Consider the following 10871-nt stretch of genomic DNA (forward strand, 5'->3'; position numbering starts at 1 on the left):
AGAGAGTAGATTATTCTTTCTTTCAAGGAGAGGGGATTTGTGTTGCTCTTGAAGGGGCCTCTGCAGGAAAGAGACTGGAGGAGTTGAATGGACATAAAGCCCCACAGTACTCCTGGATGTGCTGAGGATGGGGATGCTCACCTGGTTGCTTAGGTTATAAAACTAATGTGAGATGAAAACCACCACCACCTCACCTCCTTTATGAAATCTTCAGTAACATCTATGCTTTTAAAATCATAGATTCTTTAGCTAATGAATATTCTCCTTCCATTTTTTTTAGAAGAACTCTGTTATAAAATTTAATGTTCCGTTCTGCAATATGTGAATTTTTGTAGCAATTATAGAAAAGAAGCTAACCACTAACTTGAAATTCACACCTATTGCTAGCCTTGGATTCCACCTTCCAGGCCAGAACTTCTTACCAGCACAAGGTCATTTATAGCCCCAGTACATGTTTGGTGCTGGACCCGCAGCACCACCTGGAAGCTGAATAACCTGGTGTCTCAGTCTATATGGGATGCTGTAACAAAATATACCAGGTAACTTAGAAACAAAAGAAATGTATTATTCACAATTCTGTGTGTGTGTGTGTGTGTTTGTGTATTGGGGGGTCTGGCAAGTCCAAGGTCAGGGTGCTAGCATACATGGTGCCTGGAGAGGGTTTGTTTTTCATGGAGAGTGTCTTGGAGCTGTGTCCTCACATGGTGGAAGAGACAAAGCCTCTTTTATAGAGGCTTTGATCTCATTCATGAGAGTTCTCCCTCATGATCTAATGGCCTACTACACTCCCCACCTCTTAATACTATCACATCAATGATTAAGTTCCAACATATGAGTGGGGGTGGGCCCAACATTCAGACCTCAGTGCCTAGTGAATCAGGTCTGCATCTGCATGCAGACTTAGATGCAGACTTGACAAGATCCCCAGATGATGCAGGCACACTTTACAGTTTGTAACGTGCTGCTCTACAGAGCTGGTTCTAAATCTGGCTGCACATCATGGGAATCCCCTGGGCAGCTTTACAAAATGCTGATTCTTGAGTCCCATTCCTAGGGCTTCTAACTTCTTTGGTTTCTGGAGGGAGGACATCTGTATTTCCAAAAGCTCAGGCGGTTACCATCTTTGTTAAGTTTGATAACCCTTGATCAGAATGTGTCCCTCTTCAAGCCATGTTTAACCCCAGACACTGTGATGTGCCTGGGCTGGCCACAGTGTTGGCTGCTTTCACCAAACAGAGCTCTCCCCCAAAGGCACAACTCCGCATCCTTGAAAGCTCCTGTGCAACAAATGTCCACCATGAGACTCAACGGATAACTTAAACAATGTCAGACATTCAGAGAAGTTTCTAGAATCACTCTTCTCTGACACTTGCCCACCCATCTTTTGGCTTTGTATCCCCAGGAAATTGCCTAACAGAGCAAGTTGAACAGAATAAGGGCTTCGGGGCAGAAAAGCTGGGTTGAAAGCACAGCAAAGGGCTATAACAGAGATCACTTACCCACTCAGGGCTCTCTAAATGGGGTTGATGATAGTACCTGCTTCACAAAGAATGGATCTCAAGAATGGATCAAAGAGAAAACGCAAGGAATTTAGTTACTAGGGCTTGTATTCAAAGAATAAAAGTGGTATACACACAAGGGGGACTAAGAGAAGGAGTAGATCCAATGGGTGCTCTCTGTCTGTTAAGAGCCTGCAGAAGGGGCACCAACAAGAAACAATCTCTGTGCACACTTAGAAAATTTAGGAACTAAAGGACCAGGTATGTCTGAAAGGAGGAGTAAGTGGAGGAGCTGAAGGAGGGAGCTTGGATAAGTCTCTGCCCAGCTGAGCCCAGGTCCTTTCCATTGCAGCAGTCATCTGGAGTTTTACCCTCTGGACAAAATAACCCAGGGCAGTTGCCAACTCAGAGATGATAGGCACAGCTGGGGTTGGAGGTGAGACCCTGGACAGAAATGGGCCAGGGAGACTGTAAGACCCCTGTCCTACTTCAGTCTCCATTCCCCAGCAGGCCCCCAGAACTCGGCTGTGCACTCCCTAAGAGTAAAGAGCAGAAACACATTTGAATTTTGGGGAATCTTCCAAAGGAACAGCAGGACCCTGTCTGATCATCCTCAGCAAACACCCTGTTGACAAGCCATCACCACATGATGCCACTTTCCTAATATAAATGGAAAGGCAAAGATCACAAGAAAAACCTTCAGTGGAAACCAAAACAAGCAAGAAAAGAAATTGAGGAAGTAAACATGATGTTCAACCCTTGAAGAGAGAGAAGGTACTGCACCCGCCAAGACAAAACTATTTGAGAGATGGTAGAGGTATTGGAAAAAAAAAAAGCAGCCCTACAAATATAGAAATAAGATGTGATAAAAAGAATGGAGCTAAAAATAAGGTCATGTCTCAGTATTTTAAAAAACCTTTAGGTCAGTATTAGAGGCTCAATGTAAAATAAGATATTCTAGAGAGAAAAAAAATGGAGAAATTATCAAAGCAGTCTTTTAAAAAATATTTATTTATTTATTCTAATTAGGTATATATAACAGCAAAATGCATTTTAATTCATTGTACACAATTGCAGCACAACTTTTCATTTCTCTGGTTGTACATGACATAAGAGTCGCACCATATATGAGCAGTCTTTTATACAGGGCACAGTGCCTGTAATTACATGCCTGTAATCCCAGCAATTCTGAAGATTGAAGCAAAAGGATCAAAGCCAGCCTCAGCAATTTAGCAAGGCCCTAAGCATCTTAGCGAGAACCTGTCTCAAAATACAAATAAACAAGTCTTTTAAAACATTTCAGAACAAAAAGAATAGGTCCCCAAAGTGCCCAGCACAATGGATTTTTTTTTTTTTTGAAGGGTGAAAGGGAAAGCCATCTAAAGCACGTTTTCATGAAATTTAAATATTTCAGGGATAATAAGCAGATCCTAAAAACTCCTCTGGGGGCGGGGAGAATAACAGATCAGGGGTCACACACAAACGATTAGGGGTCAGAGTGGCTAAATCACCTCAGTAACACGGGAATATAGAAGGTAAAAGGATAAGACTTTGAAAATGTTGAGGAAAATGTATTTGTTGCCTAGAACTCTGTATCTAGTCAAGTCACTCAGAATGGTGTCTGGAAGCTAGTACTCTCTGAAATAAGGGAGTCAGCAAAGAAAAAAGAAACTATATGACCCAGAAGATGGATTCAAGAGAAGAGAGTCAAAGGGAAGTGAAGCCCTGAATAACTGGTGGGTAGCAAGGGTGATGAACCACTAGCTCTGATTGGAGAAGGAAGGACAGTTTCAGGAAGTACGTCTCCAAACTACAGATGGGAAGGATATGTTTAAATATATTGAGGGAAATTTTACATCTTCTAGACAGTATCTGGGGAAAATTAGCAATAGATATGTGGAATTATACAATTGAAAAAAAAAAGGCAATGATTAACTCCTAGGAAAACAAAAAGTCACATTCAAAGAGAAGTGTAATATTTTTCCTGGAGCCGCTTGATGAATGTTTGCTTAGAAAAATATGTTCATTGAATATTGATTTAACAAAACATGTGATATGACCATATGTGGAAGATGTAGGAGGGAAAGTAGATAAGTTGAAGGTGTATTCACTTAAGCCTTCATTTCTCGTTGCAGGAAGGCAGGAGATTATATCTATGGTGAAAAAAAAAATCCAGACTGAATAGTATATGTCTTTTACTTAGGAAAATGGAAGTAAATATGAAAATTATTTGCAAGGAGTTGGGACTTGGGGTAGGGAGGTATGAGAAGGAGAAAGCTATTTTTTTCTCAAGAGCCTTATAGTATTATTTATCTTTTAAAAATAATTTTGTGCACTATTTTGATAGAAATAAAATGAAATTCCAAAACAATGCTGAGCACCATGCTGGGCGCAGGGTTTTCAGCTGTTCTTCCCATTCCTGTCCCCAGACCCCTTGGCTCTTCTCAATAAACTAACAGGTAAGCTACAAAAGCTGTAACTTCATCTCACTCCTGACTCAGGAGCAACCCCACTGGAACATCTGTTGGTGTTTGGTTTTGTTCTTTGCTGTATTTTGCTCTCAGAGAGAATGTACTGTAACACTGGACTTCACTGGAGAAAATTCCAGTGCCCAGGAAAATTTGATGTGGAATGGTTTGGCTGCTGCTTTAGTTACTGAAATAAATGACTGGTATTTAAAGTAAGAGATCTATACTTTTCACATACAACTAGGGATTTCTCTGATAAGGATTTTATTTATGTGAAAAACGGTTACATCTTAAATGCACTGGAATGAATTCGAGGTTGTCCAGTGAAATATGCGGTTGGGAACTTATGCCCTGTTTGGGGAATATATGGAGGATGACGTGTGGGGGGAGAGTTGTACCTGGTGAGAGTGGATTATTTCATGGGAATCAGTGAACTGGTATTTTGCATGTACATGGGTTGCTGAGGGTAAAGAGGCAGTATCCTGGATTTCAGGTGCTGAGAGGGCTGGGAATTCACAGAAATCTTTAGAAGATTTGGGATTTTCATACCATGAATAGTTAAGACAGAATATATCACTCTTCATTAAAGAATAGAATATACCAGAGTGCAGAGCTCAACTTCCTATTGCCCCAGCTCTGCCCACACCACACCCAGACACACCAGCATATTCACACCCACATGCAGGGGTGTGTGCTGGGATGCTTTACTATTAATCAGGGGTCTGTGGTCCCCTTACCTCCATATGACGGGGCAGGGAGGCCCCACTGACCTTGGGGTAGGAGTTTCCTAAGTTTCAACGTGGCATGAATGCACATGTACAGCTTTCTCCATCCTGGAAGGGATTAAGAGGTTCTTCGATTGGACACCAGACAGGCTTGCTTCAAACTAAGAGAAAATCAGATTCTGGGTGACCACACTGTATTTCTTGTCTCAACGTCATTTTTCTCTCCCTACTTTCCTTAACCAAACTAAGGTTGTTCCCTACCCACCAAGGTACCCCTCTGGGTGTCTCAGTGTAGTTCATCATTCGATGCGACTTAAATAGCAAAAGGATTTTCAAAAATAAGTTTTTCCATCCATCTTGCTTGATCCTAGCAGCCCTCTGCTGCAGATGTGGCAGACTCTTCCCCCAGGCCAGCTCACTTTGTTCCAGAAGCAATTTGCACAAAAACCAGAAAGTCCCCTGGTGCTACTAGGCACAAATACGCTCATGCCCCGTGACTGGGAGGACGGGAGGATCCCGGCATGTGGGTGTGAATGTGCTGGTGTTTCTGGGTGTGGGGTGGGCGGAGCTGGGGCAGTAGGAAGTTGAGCTCTGCGCTCTGGCATAGTCTATTCTTTAATGAAGAGTGACATATTCTGTCTTAACTATTCATGGTGTGAAAATCCCAGTGAGATTCCAACATGTGTATTTTTAAATGCTTGTAGTTTGAAGATGAACATCAGAAAGACTTTTTATGTTTGGACAGGGACAATTGCCATCATTTCTTTTTCAAAATGAACTCCTTGTACCTTCTGCAGAAGAAAAAGGACAGTTCTCATGAAGTAGCAGGCACTGGCCTTTTACTATCAATAACATAGTAAGTCATGTTTTATGTGCAAAGTGTAGGTAGAGAAAGAACATTTGCCATCTAGCTGGATTGGGGTCATGGGACTATGTGGTCCTCATTTTAAGGATAGTGTTCAGATAGTAAGAGTGTGTTGCTAAGCACAGAACTTCACATGTAGTGACTCGGTCCTTCTTGAAGGGGGCTGCACTGGCCATGGGGTAACAGAGGTGATTTTAGGTGGAACTGGCTGAACGCTTAATTTTAAATGTTACATATTTATTTTAATGTGTAGTAGGAAAGGTTAAAGTCAGCATATCAAGTCCACAGCGACACGGAGATACAAAATTCCTGTAAGACAAATTGTTTAGATATTTTAAAAGAGTGTTAGTTTGAGAAAAAACATCCATTAAACAATATCCAGAAGTATTACTCAAGGTTAGGTAGAAAATAAAATCCTCCCTGACAGTACCTATGGCAAGACATGGTGATGGGACATTTGCAGATCCATGAGGCAGGGTAAATGGAGTCCTGAAGAATACAAAAGCCCCCAGAGAGTAGCCCTTAGAAGGATCAAAGAAGGGAACCAGAGTCCAGTGGGACCTGCAGCCTCCACATAGGGCACAGCTATGGACAGAATCAGGGCACCCAAGTGAGGAGGAGGGTGAGAAACACCAGGGCCTTCCTCTTCCTATACCCTCATCCCTGCCCCTGTCCCCAGTTAGAGGCTTTTTAGAGTCCAAAGATCAGCCTCCACCAAGGTACAGACTTGGGCAGAGACTGGATCCAGTTTGGGACAGGGTAGGAACAGAGAGAAGCCAGCATAAGGTGGGATGTGTGGCAGGAACGAAGGTGGCAGGTGATGGCAGGAGTCTGGATTCCCTCATGAGGCAATGAGGTGAATATGCACGGTCCTCAATGAACAGATGACAGGCCCAGCTGTGGAAAGGTGGAGGACTTGCTCAGCTTCCAGTGCTGGAAGGTGATAGAGTTGGGCCTCAAGTCCAAGTCTGTCTGCTCATAGCTCTTCACTATCACTTCACACACACACACACACACACACCACTCTGACTTACACACACACACACACAGACACACACACACATATACACACACCACTCTGACTTACACATACACACACACACACACACCACTTATGCAAAAAACAACCAGCTGTGATATTGGGGCTGTGTTCACCATGAATACAAATAGTAAAGAGCATATTACAGCATACTTGAGTGTTGACATTTCATTCATTCCCATTGTCTCTGTGGCCCAGAGCACCTGGACCGGCCTCTCCTGTCAACAGGTTCTGCAACCAGACTATAGCAGCATCTTGGTGGTTCACCTGAGGCCTTGTTATCCCAGACACAGAAGCATAAACCCCATTTGTCCAAGTGCTGGAGTCTGGTTGGCTCTCCTCGGGGCTCACACTCAAGGGCAGGGCTCCTGGCCAAATTAAAATGGGGCCTGGGAGAGTCCAACTGCACTTAAAAAAAATAATAATCGCATGTACTTTCTTTAATGAGCTCTCATTCTCACTTGGCAGCAGTAACACTAAATTCAGTCCACTCGAGCAGAGCCCAGTCTAATTCAATAAAAATGTTAGCCTAATCCAGGGACTCAATCACTGGCCAGTTCAAAGTGCTCACTCCACAAGGTGCTCCCATCTTCCACCTAACAGGAATGTTGGGGGCTTTCCTGCCAGTCTACCACCCAGCCAACAGGTCCAGGGAGAGTAAATAGGTGGTGATGAGGCCACAGCATGGCCGCTCCTTTTGCCCTTACTAGGTTGTGTCCAGCTGTCATCTGTGCACATCTGATGGCTGTGGTCTGCCCCATTGGACACCGAATGCTGCACAGAAGCACAGTCAGTGCTGCTAACCCTTTGCCCAAGTAGTTGGTCTGCCTCTCAGTCTCTGCCAGCAGCCTCCCAGCTCCTCTGGGCAGTCTGAACATGAGGAGAGTGACCAACCCACTGTATTTTTGGAATTAGCTTTTAAAATGTCTGTGGCTGAGAATTGGGTTCTGGGGCAGTGGGAGGAGTCCCTACCTGTTTTCCCATAGCCCAGACTTCCCTGCCTGGGAAGAGAGAGGCAGGACGGGGGCATTCTGACTCTATTGGAAGATCTTGCTCCAGGGCAGAGAGAGGGAGGGTGGAGGAAACCAGGCAGGCAGGGATGGGGGGGGGGAGTCAAGGTGGTGCTGAGCTGAGCAGGCCCTGCTTCAAGAAGAGCGTCAGCATCTCTCTTTGTCTTGCCCTGTGGGATATCTCGGAACAAATGTGGAGGGTGGAGAGTACATGGGTCTTCATCTCTCTCCCATCTCTCATCCCCCAGTGGTGGAGGGTGTCCTCTCAGGGAGTTAGCTCCACTGTCTTCTGGGCTGCATCTCCTGGCTCTTTCAGGAGACAGGGAAGCCAGACCCCATGCCAGAGGCAGCTCTGAGCTGCTTCCCGGAGCTTCTCAGCGCAGAGGCCAGGCCTGGTGGTGGACAGTCCATTGGCAGAACCTAAGACAGCCTGTGTAGTATGGACACGGTGAGGCCATGTTTTTGTTTTGGGTTTTTACGTTTTGTGGAAGAAATTGGGTTGAACCAATATCTAAACTACATCAATATAAAAAGTACACACTGGATCTCAGAATATCCAGCACCAAGACTGGTGGTGACCTCCCTCCACTCTGGCATTCTTTCCTGGGTGTAAACTGGAGCTGCAGGGCGTCCCAACATCAGACATGAAACCTGTGAGGCCCCGCTGTCCCCGCTGTGTTTTTCCTGGTTATTAAGAAAGTTACAGAGAGGCAGCCCAAGCCTCTCTGTCCTGACACACAAACGGATGTGGCAGCTTTATCTTACTCCCTGAGGTGTTATAAAGAGTCAATGAGACAACCCAGGGTTTTTCACATTTTAGGCATTTCCATATAACCTTCAACCTTTCCCCCTTATCTCTGCTGCCTGTCTTGTTATTTAGCTGACATTTTTCTTTATATTGACACCCTTTTAAACTTCCGCTGTATTCAAGCAGTGATATTTGTGAATTCTCCAGGCAAATATGCTGAACACACACACACACACACACACACACATAAATAGGCGCCTTAATCTTGAATTATTGGTGTTAAATTGAGGAGACGAACGTTCCAGAACAACTGACATCATCTCGACTATGATGAATGGTGCAGTGCTACACTTTGAAGGACACTGAGCTCGGCTTCATATTCAGGCAGTGTCCGGCGTTCAGCGAATGATTGCTGCATTGGCACTTCAACCCCGGCCAAGGCTGCGTCCTGGACTTCCTGAGCGAGGGCTGCTGCTCATTCTCACTCCAGCTCTTCCGCCTCGGGCCAGCGGTGTGATGGCTGTCCCCGCTGTCTCTGCAGCTGCTCCTGGGCACGCTCTTCCCATGCCAATGCCCCTTTCTTGAAGCTGCTGTCAGTGAGATCTGCTTCCCTCTCTCCTCCCAGTGGTCATCTGGTTCATCAAACTCCTGATCACTCCCTCTCATCCCTGAAGACTTCTGCCTCTTGGCTTTTCTCTCCAAGTTCATCCATAAACCTTAACAGCTTCAGCTTTCGTGTTGATGTCCATCTAACATCTTGTCTCAGAGTCCCTTGACGTCTTCACCACTGCTAACTACCATCCCTCCAACCCACTTCAGCGAGCCACTCGCATGGCTGGCCACACACTGTGGCCACACACAGCGAACCCCTTGCATGACCACCTTCTGGAACTACACAGTCTCAGAAACCCTTCATGCTCACATTTCAATCTCTACTCCTCCAATTCTTTGTGCCCTTATTACAGGGCTTTGGCTCTTCTTCATGAAAACTCCCATATTTCCTTTTTTTCCACAGGCCTGCATCCAACTTGCCTGCCTCAGTCTAGGTCTCATGATGCATTGCTTAGCAACTTGGAAATACCTGGACATTTTCAGATTCCACAATACCTAACTGCAAATCCCCAACCCTGGAGTAATCAACCTACCTGCCAGTCAGTTCCATACCTGGGCCAGGGGTGGGGTGTGTGGCGGCTGAGCATGGTGTGGAAAATTCACCCATTATTTCCTACAAAGTTTGTTTTGTTCTTATTTCCCTGTTTTTTTTTTTTTATAACATTTCTGTTTAGTAAGACCATTGGAGAGGGAAAACTGAATTTGTAAGTGTTCTGAAAATGAAAAAGTGCTGAAGAAGTGAAAAAAAAAAAAAGGTTTTGGATCTTTCTCCTGTAAGACCTGACCTCTCCCATTGAGGGATTCACAATCAATTGATTGTGAAAGTAATTCCCCTGTATTCATCCAATTTTACACTTGTGTTTGAATGCCCTTCATCTTCCTTCTCGACCTTCAAAATTGCCTAAAATTGGCTCCTCCAGGAAACCTCATGTGAGACCCAGGCTTATCTCCCCTCCTGCTGGGCTCACAGCACTTGTTATAGGATTCAGCAATGAGCTATTTATTATCCATTTCGCCTACTGGACTGTGATGGGGGTTTTGAGGCGAAGGACCTTGTCCTTGTCTTTGCTTCTCCACCTCTCAGTGTGGAGCAGAATAATGATAGTTACTTGTCAAACAAAACTGAAATAAATTAAAGACAGGAGGGCAACTCCAACTTCTTTTGGAGAACAAAAAAGTAAATGTATTGCATTAAAATGATGATGAACTCCAACCAATGATTCATAATTTGCCTGCATAGCACTCCTCCTTCTGAGCAGAGCCTCTGACTCCTGCCCCAACTGTGTGGAATGGAAGTTACCAATCACAGGATAGCTTCCTCTTGGTCACTGCTGATTGACTTCAGCTGGACCAATCTGAGTGCTTCCCTTGGATCTTTTGAACTAGCATTAGAATAAAGGATGCAGTTCCTCACTGTTGATGAAGCGGTGGCAGGTGAGGTTTGGGGAACTGCAGATAACCATATTTACCTCCACATAGAAGAAGCCCATGTGAGGTGAGAATGTACCCAGTGAGGGAAGAGAGATGAGGAGCAGAAATGGGTTGGTGTCCATCATCCCAGGAGCCCAGCCTGCCAGCCTGTGAGCCTTATAGGCAGTTCTCTCATCAAATTACTCCTAAGAGTTGCTTTAATCCACTGAGTTGCGTTTCTGCCATTTACAGTACAAGGATCCTGGTCTACCATGTGCTTATTTTTTTGCTACTTAGAACAACTTTCCAAACTCCAAATAAAAGATAGTCAAAAGAAAGGGGCTGATGGGCTATCTGATCCTTTCATCATCCCCATTTACCCCACTTATTGGATTAAGATGTACACAGAGCAAATTCTCCCTTTTTGGCATACTGATCTGTAAGTCTTGAGAAAAGTATAGAGTCAGGAACCACCATCAAGATACAGAACAGCTC

Source organism: Marmota marmota, unplaced genomic scaffold (assembly GCF_001458135.2).
Source record: "Marmota marmota marmota unplaced genomic scaffold, marMar, whole genome shotgun sequence".
NCBI lineage: Eukaryota > Metazoa > Chordata > Mammalia > Rodentia > Sciuridae > Marmota > Marmota marmota.